The sequence below is a fragment of the Anopheles maculipalpis genome, chromosome 2RL (assembly GCF_943734695.1).
Source record: "Anopheles maculipalpis chromosome 2RL, idAnoMacuDA_375_x, whole genome shotgun sequence".
Classification (NCBI taxonomy): domain Eukaryota; kingdom Metazoa; phylum Arthropoda; class Insecta; order Diptera; family Culicidae; genus Anopheles; species Anopheles maculipalpis.
The window spans coordinates 62,857,819-62,869,660 of record NC_064871.1 but is presented as its reverse complement, the minus strand read 5'-3'; the positions used below and the strand labels follow the sequence as shown (position 1 = coordinate 62,869,660).

Below are 11,842 nucleotides of genomic sequence, written 5' to 3'. Positions count from 1 at the left end.
AAGTGAACTAAAAAATGGACATGGTGCATAAAGTCTCAAAACAAAAGATTTTTTTCTTGGAATACTTTTTCCAGCATCGTGAATCAATCGTTGGGTTTTTGAAAAGTCGTTTACGTTAAGGAGCTATTTTGTTTTATTCATGTAGGACGTCCAGGCCGTAAGAATATTTTATCAGTGAAGAGAGAGTGTGTGCTGTATTTCTTTGTTTTAAGCAATTGAGAGTGCAGTTGCATTTTAAAAAAAATTTCCTCTGTTGGGATGTACAATGTCCGTCAACAATAAAAATGGTGGTCTAGTGGTGGTCTACAAGATCATTCAAGCCTACAAGCCTTCATGCAGACTTCTTGACGAAAAAATCAAGCCAAGCTCAAGGAAAAGTGGTACAGCGCGTGAAACAAGAATAGAAGACGCCGCATTTGCAGGAACCAGTACAAAGAAACAGCAGAAGAACTATAAGAAAAAAACACAAAATGGAAGTATTTCGGTTGTCATCGCGAAGGGCAAATGGTTGCCGATTGTCTAGAAAAAGACAAACAAAAAATGTTCAAAGGAAACAATTAGCACTTGGTGGAGAGTGATGTGTGTTTCTTTGGTGGCAACGCTATAGAATTCGTGGAAGCAAGTTGAATTGTCGATTCCAGATCATCTGAACACATGCCGAATGATCGGTCGCTTTTCAAAAGGCTTGTTCCCATTGTGAGGTTGTTTGCTTTTTCTGAAAACCGACAGGAATACAGGGAAATTCAAATTATAGCGTACGGCGGGCCAACTTTAGAGAATAGCGCAAGCGCTTATGAAATCCTCGACCACTGATACAGAAAACCCCAAATATATTAGCGAATCAGCAAAAATAGACACAAAATCATCCAAAACAGTTACGGAAGCCGGTGCGATTGATATGGAAAATGTATACTAGCCGGCTGGAGAGTTGAAAATGTAAACAAACAGCGAGTGAATTTAACTTATTAAAGGCGAACGATGCGGTAAATTGTACGAGCTAGTACTTTATCGAGAATTTGGTAACGACAACGCGGGATTCTATTCATGTGGTCGGGTGCGTAAAGAATAAGAGCTTTGGCATCCAAGCTATGACCATTTAAGTGCTGACAATTTGAGAAACATCATGTCCAAAAGAAAGGTGGATGGTATGGAAACAAAGGTGAAGAATCCGGGAAACGAGTTTGTGTCACGAAGGAAAACAGACGCGGAAACCGTTTACTAATAATGAGATCAAAAGATCGAAACGTGTTCTTGAGCTGAAACACTCCGATGTGTGTGGAGCAGTTCCACATGTGGGATTACATGGTGAACGATATTTCGTTAGTTTTGTCGACGGTTTTAATCGTTTTAACCCATGATCACAAAAGATGAAGTGTTTGATCTATTCATGGAATACGAAGCTTTAGTTACAGCTACGGTTTCGGTCAGTGTATTTCACGATTACGATGAGATAACGGCGGCGAATACGTTGGACGTGAATTCAAGAACTTTTGCAAGGTGAAAGGAATTAAAATCGAATGGACTGTTCCATATTCTCCGGAACAAAATGGTGTAAGTGGAAGAATGAAGCGTACAACCGTACAGGTACATATTTGGTAAATCGCAGTCCGGCTAGTGCACTGGGTAATCTAACGACACCTTTGGCAGTTTGGGAAAACCGTAAGTCAAATATTAGTAATTTGCGTACCTTCGGAACGGTTGTGTTTGTGCATGTACCAAACGCGAAAAGAAGGAAGCTCGACACAAAATCGTGGAAAGGTGTTTTTATAGGGTATGCCTCTTGTAGATATCGTGTGTGGCATTTGGAGGAGAAGAGAATCATTGTTGCGCGGAACGTCAATTTTGTGGAAAATTCAAACTTTAGTGAATTGTTAACATACTCGCAGTCTAACGGCAATAGTGGCGAATTTCTTATCCGTACGGTTCGGAACGGATCTATCAGTGATTGTGATGTTGAAGATGACATTGTCTCCCAACAACCGACCGTAAATGCCGACGAAAGACACCTGCATGGCATACCACTACAACATGCACTACACGGGCTGTGCATTCAATGCAACAAGCTATGTGGATCATGTACCGATTTCGCTTACTGAAGAGAAATTGTTAGCAGATTGGGAAAAGTGGAAAGTTGCCATCCTGGAGGAAATGGATTCTCTTACAAGAAATCGCACGTGGACCCTTGAGAAGCTACCACAAGGTCGAATACCAATAAATTGCAAGTGGATGTTCAAAGTAAAGCGCGGAGAATCTAAAAATGAAGATCGATACAAAGCTCGATTATTGGTGCGTGGTTTCAGTCAGAAATCTGGTTTCGATTACGCTGAAACTTATTCTCCAGTAGCGCGTTTGGAAACCGTGAGAGTAGTTCTAGCCATCGCAAACAATTTAAGAACGGTGATTCATCAAATGGACGTTAAAACTGCTTTCCTCAATGAACATTTGGACCAGAAGGAGTTGATATCGACAGAAATCTTGTGTGTCGGCTGAACCGATCATTGTATGGGTTGAACCAAGCTTCGAGAGCTTGGAAAGTAAGGTTCCACAGTTATGTTGCGAAACTAGGATTTCGTAGAAGTGTGAGTGACACGTGCCTATACATAAAGGGATCTGGGAACAATAAAGTGATCTTACTGCATTATGATGTTGATCATCAGTTAAGTGTGGCAAAGGTAGTGAAATAATCTCTCTCTCGAAAGAGTTTGAAATGTCAGACATTGGAGAGGTTGACACATTTTTTGGCATGAAGTTTGAACGCGATGTGGAAGGAAAATGTCTCCGGATGAGTCAGCGAAATTCTCTAGACAATTGATTTCTACGTTTCAATATACATGAGTGTAAGGCAGTCTCAACACCGTTGGAATGCCATCTTCGGCTGAAGAAAGATGAAGATGCTGAGCGTACAGACAAACCATACAGACAGCTGGTTTGGTTGGTACGTAATGTTGACATCGAAACCAGATTTGTATGCGGCCGTTAGCTATCTAAGCCAGTTCCAGACTTGTAATTCGGAGGCGCACTAAAAGCATGCAAAGAGAGTAATCCGATGCATCAAGAAAAAACACTTGATCTTGGACTCGTTTTTCGTGCGGAGATTTCTGCGACGGTCATCGAGGCGTTAAGCGTAGCGGTTTGTCACGGAAATGGCTTGTCAATGGTTGATCCCGCGACAGTCGCTGTCGCGAGATCTGGAGCAAGAACCAAAGCTACCGGTTGTTTACCATGAGGACAATCAATTAACCATTCGAGTGGTTGAGGATGAGCGAGAAAGTGGTCGTCTAAAGCATGTCGACGTAAGGCATCGGTTCGTGCATGAAGAGATTCAATGGGGGCAAGAATTACTAATGTATATTCGTACTGGTGATCAAATCGCGGATATAATGACGAAAAGTTTACCTTTATCGCTGATTCAAAAACGCAGAAATTTGGGGCTGGTAAGTTCCGAACATTGAGCGGGGGTGTTGGGATATGCAATGTCCGTCAATAATAAAAATGACGCAAACTGACGTTGCTGTAATTCCGAGTGAAGTGAGCGCCAGTCGCTTCCTGAACGTTAAACAATTAACACCAAAATATAGAACTCCTCAACCAAAACTGGTGTTCCACAACTCTTTCAAGATAATATCACTATATCTACTCTACTATCCTTATCGTAAATATACGAACACTTATTATTGAGAACGAATAAAAAAGTAGAGATAGTTACAGTTAATGTTCTAGTTAGTTGTATAACATAATCTTCTTCTTCTTCTTGGCTTAACGACCTCTAAAGTCATGGCGGCCATCGAAATGGCTTTCTAGACTGCCGATACCACGTAGTTGGTTAGTCAGTCCTCACTACGGGGGGAATTTTGATTTGAACCCTGGTCCTGCCGTTTGATGACCGGCGCCGCTGTCGCCTACACCACCGGGCATCCCCGGGATATAAAACTCATATTTTGAGCATTCTTCATAATTTTTCACACACTTTAACAATTTTTTTGGTGCATGTAAAATTTCTCCACCAAAATATCTATACAAATGACAATACGGCGACGTGCCGTCATACTTAATAATAAATATAATATCCATATGATCACCTGTGGAACATATTTTTCTCGGTGAATGCAATAATTTTGAAAGATAGAGCTACGAATGGTGGATTGGGATAAAAAAAAAGTTAAAAAAATCGATAAGCCAACGAACGCTAAATTTACGATGATTTGCAGAGCCATTTAAAAAACGAGCACTATCATCCTATCATCGTTTTCGATTTAGTTTTGAACTCCGTTTGGACTCGTTTTAGATTCCGGAATTATACGGAATCATTTCTTCGCATCGGTACACCAACATTATCGATACACCAACGTTTCTTCGCGTCACCAAAAATAACAATAGCTTGTAACATTTTCACTCAACCACAAATAAAAAACACGGACAAGAATTGAATATGAGCTAGCGATATCAACCATTAAACACATTTATCGTTTAATAATGCATTTTTCTTCACGTTTTTAAAATTCAATTTTACACGTTCGTGATGTGAAGTATACGCTGTGGGACATCGCAACAAATATCCAAAAACTAACTTGTTTTAAACCATTGAACTGCAAAACCTCGTATAGCTTTACATTTTTTGTGTTTTGTGGCTGTTTTAGCAACTTACCAGAACATTCTCGTTATCTTATCATTTCAAGAATAGCTTTTCTGAACAACACATTTTATACGGTTGTGTTGTGCATAATATTTTGAATATTCCAAAAGTAAATTCATTCAGTTCCAACAATACTTCTGCATCACAAAATGCTAACTGTTTTGATAGGGTTGATCTTACACATTCTTTCTACCATCCAATGTTATTTTACCATAGTGCAACATTCGCAAAATTCTAAAATGCACCATTGATATTATGTATAGCTCAGAAAAGATCATAATCATCATAATTACACGCATTCCATATTAATAGCACCATTGATATTAATACGATGTTTAGCATATCTGCTAAACATCTCACTAGAGTATACATTATTTCGCATACAACAAGTGTTACGTAGCGTTATATGGTGAACAGATATTCATCACTTCAACAAATAACCTGCATTAACCAAGAACGTAAGAAATGTACATTCAGCTATTTTGACCAAGCGCACGCCTTAACATGAACATTCAAACACTGACCAGCGCACTCGGCTAGCGAGTGACGCAATGCAATATGATATCAGTTCAAAACAACGAGTCCAGACAATGGTCAGCATCACAAAACAACGAAATACAAACAAGTAACTACATGCATATCAAGCACATAGATCAAACGACGAATGATATCCGACACATTTCTTGCAAGTGCAGCAATCGATCGCACCGCGACACATTTTGTGCTTACGTAAATATTTTTGTACAAAATAGAATAGCAAAAAGAACAACCACTAAGAAACAATATTGGTTACAAAAACGAGCAAAAACTATTGTAAGAATTGGGTATAAATAAAGCGGTCTAGGAAGCCTTCGGCGCAGATGGAGAGAGAAGGTACAACAAGCTAAACCTTGTGTTCAATCCTTTCTAGAGGTTTGAGTGCCCCCCTACCCAAGGTAAGGCCTCAAACCTTCAACATGCCTGTAAGGGATATTCCTTCCGACTATCCAAAGTCGCCTGGCCGATGAGCATCGAGAGTCCCCCTACCAAAGGTAAGGCCTCGATGTCTCCAACTTTCCTGTAAGGAAGATTCTCATCTAGAATCTTCAGACTGCCTGTACAGTCAGATAAAAGAAAGATATTGGTCCGCACAGCTAGCAAACACGTCGTTCCGCTCTCGTCGCGATTTTAAGTCCGAATACAATTCATTTTCTCCACCACATGACGACCGTCCGAAATTCTTCTTCCCACCACAATATAATGTATGGCTCAGAAAAGAAAAAGTAAAAAAATAATGCTTCATGGATTTATCTTAATTACACGTAATCCGTATTAATAGCAATACGGCCAGGTGGATCCATACGAAAAAAAAAAATGTAAATGAATAAACCATATTAAACAAATATAATTTAATGCTTTCAACGTAATCTAGTAGCTATACTCACTTTGTCACGACTGCAACTCAGCAAATGTAGGGATTACGTCAATAACACAGATAAGCAAGAATAACCGTTTTTGGCACTGCTATCTTTTCGATCACTTTCTTATCGAACGAACAGCTGAACGAATGATGGAACTTTACTACCAACAAATCGTAGCTCTAGCAACAACAACGCACGAAAGTAAAACTATCGAACGGCTTTCTCGGTTATGCCTCCGAAGGGCTCTGAATTCAAGGAGAGCACAGATCAACAATTGCTATTAATGAAAGTTCTGAACCGTCCGTACTTACATCAGCAACACTTTTGAATGGAATGAATTAAAGCTTTGAATGTGATGCCTCCTCGACATTATCACTGCTGATAACGCGCACTACGGGCCGGGCCAAATATTCGCAGTAAAAAATTTGTTTTTTATTTTTAAGTATGGAGGTTGGCGTTATGCTGTTATACACGTTGACGTCGTACAAAAATAATGTGAAGTTACTGTAGGGATTGAGATGTGTCTGGAAAATTATCAATTTGAAACGTGTTGGTAGCAGGGTAGCAGGCTCGATTAAATAATAAGTATTAATAATTAAAAGTATTAATAATCGTAAACGACTAATTCAAATCATGTTAGCAATGCGATTTAGTAAGAGAGCAGGCGTGAAAGAGAAGGGTAGACAGCGAAATGTGCAAAATTGAGGCGAAAAAGGAGAGCGAAATTAATGCCGGGTGAAAAGAAAGAAAAAAGGCTCAGTCTTGTGATCGATGTTTTGCGAGAAGGTTAACCTTCTCAGCTGCAGCGCGAGTTAAGAATCAACATGCAGCGTTAGCATCATCGGTGGTCGTCGCTGTTTCCAACCGGGTAAAAATGCAGCATGAGCAACAAATTTGCTAATCGACGAAATCGACGCTGTCGATCGGCACACTCCCTCCCCTCCCTTCCTACCCATAAACCAAACCAATCAAAGACAAGACAATAAACGAACACTCATTAATCGGCACTCGACCAGTGAACACACTTCATTATTCCGTCCGAAATTAAACTCGCGCAACCAAGTGCGATAGCGATCTGCTACTAAACAGTCTTGTCGAGCAGTTTTGGCTGTTAAATCAGTTGGTATATCAACACATCTTATTATGTATTTCTGGCAACACTGCCAACAACTGAATGGATAGCTAGAACCCAAGCATAACAAAATAGGTAAAGTCGTTGCAAGAATGGGGCTAAAATGGGGCCCTACTATTGTCGCGATGATTGCCCCGTAGTCAGAAACGTATGGGGCAATTTTGTTTACCACAAATTATGACGTCACAAAATTTTTGACGTCATGAAAAATGTGCAAAAAAATTGATTTGTGTATGCTGTTTTTTTCTCTTTCGCACTGCTTGTCCGTTCTTACATGCTTTTTGCTCTGTTTCTCTTATGGATCAAGGTAGCTGCTTTTGAGCCTGTGTGTAGAGGAGAGATTGAAATATGCAGTACTGTTTTTTCTGGATATCTAGAGGAGAGCAGGAGAAGTGAGAATTGAACTGTAGAGAGAAGAGATTGAAATATGCAGTACTGTTTTTTCTGGATATCTAGAGGTGAGCAGGAGAAGTGAGAATTGAACTGTGATTCTTAGTATATAATTCATATTTACCATATGATTTGCTGCGGCGGTGATGCGATGGTCCTTTTTAGTCGTGATAATCTAGTGTGGATCGGAGTAGGTTTTGTTTTACATGCGCTGTATAGGATCGCAAGTTAAAGAAAATGTGTTTTTGTGTACATTCTTGTATTTGTATTTGGTAAATGCAAAACTAGCAAACTATAATGAATATCATTGTTGAGTTTCAATGATCCATGGTTTTGATAAGAATCGTCGTGGTGGACCGTGATGTAATGCATCGCCTTTATTCATTATCATCTTTTACTATTTAAGCAAAATGCCGTTGGACAAAGAAACAGATGATATGACGTTTTCATCTGAGTACAACCAATTTGTCAAAGTATTAGGATCGAAAGGTAGCATTCAAATTGCATTTTGTATGGTTTAAACAGCTTTTTATAAATATATTGAAATATTGTGCGTTAGCTACTGACACTGGAAAGGAAAATACTGTTCCAATTGCAAAAGGTATGTTAACGTGGGAAAAATTGTATGTAACTAACTACTTTGTTAGTACTGAAGTCCGTCGAAGGATTCCGATTTGTCCGCAGCAAAGTTTTAGCGGTTAAAGGGACTTTGATGTTGGCTTTTTTAAAAAGCTTTAAAATTATGTTTATGGAGCTATGCGGCGCGTTGGTGGAAAGTGCCCAGTAACGAATTCCATCAACTATAGACATTTTATCGATAATTTGATTGAACGTATCGTCAGTGTTGATTTCATTCTCATCTTCGGAAGAACAGCAATCGATGTAGTCAGCCAATTCGACATATTCTTCTTCGGTCTGGTTCATATTTGGTACTGGACTTTGTTCTGGGGTTGGCGATGTGCGCTGCATTTCATGGTTTAAATTGCTCGTGGCTATATTTTGGGTATGTTGTAAATAATAATATAACATTAACACCACGATGTAAGCGAACTTTATATTCGTTAAACTTGTGTAATAAAGTCAACTAACATGGTTGGCTTGGTCCTGCATCCTGATTATCCTTTTCCGTAGGTTCCAGCGCCATATACTTTGCAGCTTGGAGATAAAACATGCCAGATTTGCGCAGACGTTTTAAGTCAGCAATTACAAAAACGGTAACAACACTTTCAAATAACACTATTTTACAAAGATCTCTCAGCTGGACCAACACCCAAGAAATAAACACCTATTAAAACTGAGCTGAACAACTAAATACTTTGTGAGATAATGATTTTTCCTGTATTTAAAAAATATATGTTTCTTTTAATATCAAAGAGTTACAAACTTCATGGCACCAGAATATTTTTTTCGATTTCACTTACTCCGCCGTCTGGCGTGATTTCAGACGGTTACGCGTTTAAAGGTACGAGGCGTGTATGTATGCGTTTGTGTGTGAGGTATAGCAGTGCAAGCAAGGGAAAACAACCGGCGTATACACACATGTATCGATACCTTTCAGAACAAAAATTTACTCCGTCTATACTGTCCGTGAGTGCGAGAGGAATGACATACGAGTTTGAGCGAAATGTAAAACCAATGCATCGATACGATCTAGACACAACATCGATATCGTTGGCAAACAAACATTGCTCGGCCTATCTCGTCTGTAAGTGCGAATGAAATAGTTATACGAGTGTGAACGAAACACAGAATCGTACGGTTACGGCAAATCCAAAGTTCATGACGTCACAGAATACTCGTACATAAGTGTAAACAAGTGAGCTAGACGATTTAGAGCAAGACACACGCTGTTTTGCCCCGTTCGTTTTGGTTGGGAAGTGGGAAAAAAATGTCAGAGTGTGTTCAGCCAGCAACCGAAGCGCGTGTGTTCATATTTCCACTCCAACAGGTTATAGGCCCAGTCCACACCGTGCCACAGTAGTATGACAATTAATTCGCGAAAGACAATAACCATCAGTGTATAAAATCCAAAAGTGTAAAAACTTCAATTAAATCCAATTTCCGAAGTCATAAGGCCGAAACACGTTCTTCGCTTTTCGCTTTTCCAACAGAAGTGACGTCTCTCCTTTATTTCACCAGATTGTTTCACATTTTGACATTTGACATATCCACGTTTGACAATTGTGCTTGACCAAGATATTTAGCCGGTTCTGCTTGAAGCAGGATGTTTACAGCTCGGCTATCCTGACTTGGGAATTGCCCTCAATTCCCCCCTGACTATGTGCAAACTGATGCAGAGTCTGCATCTTGCGACATCCACTTCCTTAGTTTATCTGATTCGAGTACGCCATCGTAGGGAATTTGAGTTTGTTGTGCTCCATCAATGTCTCGTATTACATATCTGTCATTGGGCAAACATTTGAGTACTACATAAGGTCCCTTAAACCTGGCTATTAGTTTCTTATTTACATTTACGCTAGTGTCTACATTGCGGATCATAACGAGATCTCCTAATTGGAATTGTACAGCTGGGCGGTGCTTTTTTGCAAATTGTTCCTCATTTATAATCTGCGATTGAATTATGTTTTCATGAGCTTTGCTTCGAATAACTGTCAAATCTCTTTCTACGGGGTTTTTTGTTTCTAGGAATTCCGTTATTTCGTCTATTATAGGGCCACGCTGGTCTGTTCCGAAAAGTAGCATTGAAGGTGTAAAATCTGTCGAAGAGTGTACTGTATTGTTCAGGGAATATTCTATTGAACGTAATTTCTTAGTCCAATCGGAATGATCACGCGGGTCTGTTTTTTTACTTAGCATTGGTCGTGATACTCTATTTACACGCTCCACCTGACCATTAGCCTGCGGAGATGCTGTAGCCGTAAGAACATGACTAATACCACGACTCGACAAAAACCTACTAAATTCATTTGACGTGAAACATGTGCCTCGATCGATTATTACTCTTTTAGGACGGCTGTTATATGAAAAAAAAAAACTGCTCCGGTGCATTACAAACACCACGACTATTCGTTGATGATGCTGGATAGAGCTTCGTGAATTTCGTGAATGAATCAATGACAACTAAAAATGTATTTTTTTTGTGATAGTGTTGTAGGTAGAGGGCCTAAAAGGTCTATATGTATTGTATGGAAAGGAATCTGAGCTTTTGGGATACTGTGTAAGTTTCGCTGATTATGTCGTGTAGGTGCGGAGTAAATGATACATTTCAGACAATTCCGAATGAAATTCTCTACACGCTTTTTCATTAAGGGGAACCAATAGAGCTTACTAATTGAAGCACAACATTTGTCGACTCCAAGATGCCCTATTTTCTCATGAATGCAACGGATGACATTGTTTATCATTTCTTTTGGAAATAGTAGTTGGATTTTATTAGCATATGGCTGTCTATATACTACGCTGTCCTTTAATATATATCCATGAACAGGACCTGATTCTAATTTTGTCTTCAGTAGTTGTATATCATTATCTCGAGATTGTGCAATCTGTAACTGATAGTCAATGTCCAAGGTTTCGATTGCAGTTGCTGCCTGTTTACGACTCAATGCATCGACATGACACATTGAGTGTCCCGGCCGATGAATTATTGAGTACTCATAGTTTTCAAAAACAACGACCAACGTGCTATCTTCACCGAGGTATTGCGATTCTTTAGTGTTTGCACCAGTGAATTGCAATCAGTTACAATTTTGATGGGTATCCCATAGACATAAGAATGAAACCGTCTTAATGCATAGATAAATGATAAGGTCTCTAATTCATAACTATGCAGCTTGCTTTCGTCAACCGAAGCTGTCTTTGAGAAGTATGCGACTGGGTGGAGTTTGCCATCACTCTGTCTTTGAAGCAACACTGATCCAAAACCAGTTGAACATGCATCGCAATGCAACTCAGTTTCCTTGGTAGGGTCATACACAGATAGCACAGGGGCCTCAATCAATTTCTTCTTTAGAGTTTCAAATGAATTAATGCATTTCTCATCAAAACGGAACAATACATTATCTTTCAATAAATTCGTCAATGGTTTTGCTATGACTGAAAAAGAGGGTACGAATCTTCTAAAAAATTAAAATAAACCTAAACATTGCTGTACTTGTTTTCTATTTTGTGGTCGTGGGTAGTTAGTTATAGCCGTGAGATGTTGTTCACTCGGGCGTATACCTGAAACGTTTGCTCGATAGCCTAAATAATCTAGTTCACTAAACCCGAACTTACACTTGTCCAACCGAAGTTGTAAGCCGTTCCTTTTTAAGGTCTGCAAAACTG

General features: G+C 39.4%; 1 protein-coding gene across 1 annotated transcript in view; it reads left to right on the top strand.

Moving 5' to 3' along the window:
* Positions 1 to 11,842, top strand: part of LOC126556025 (polyserase-2-like) — a 555,659-nt gene that overhangs the window by 213,037 nt on the left and 330,780 nt on the right. The gene's annotated exons all lie outside the window — the stretch shown is intronic.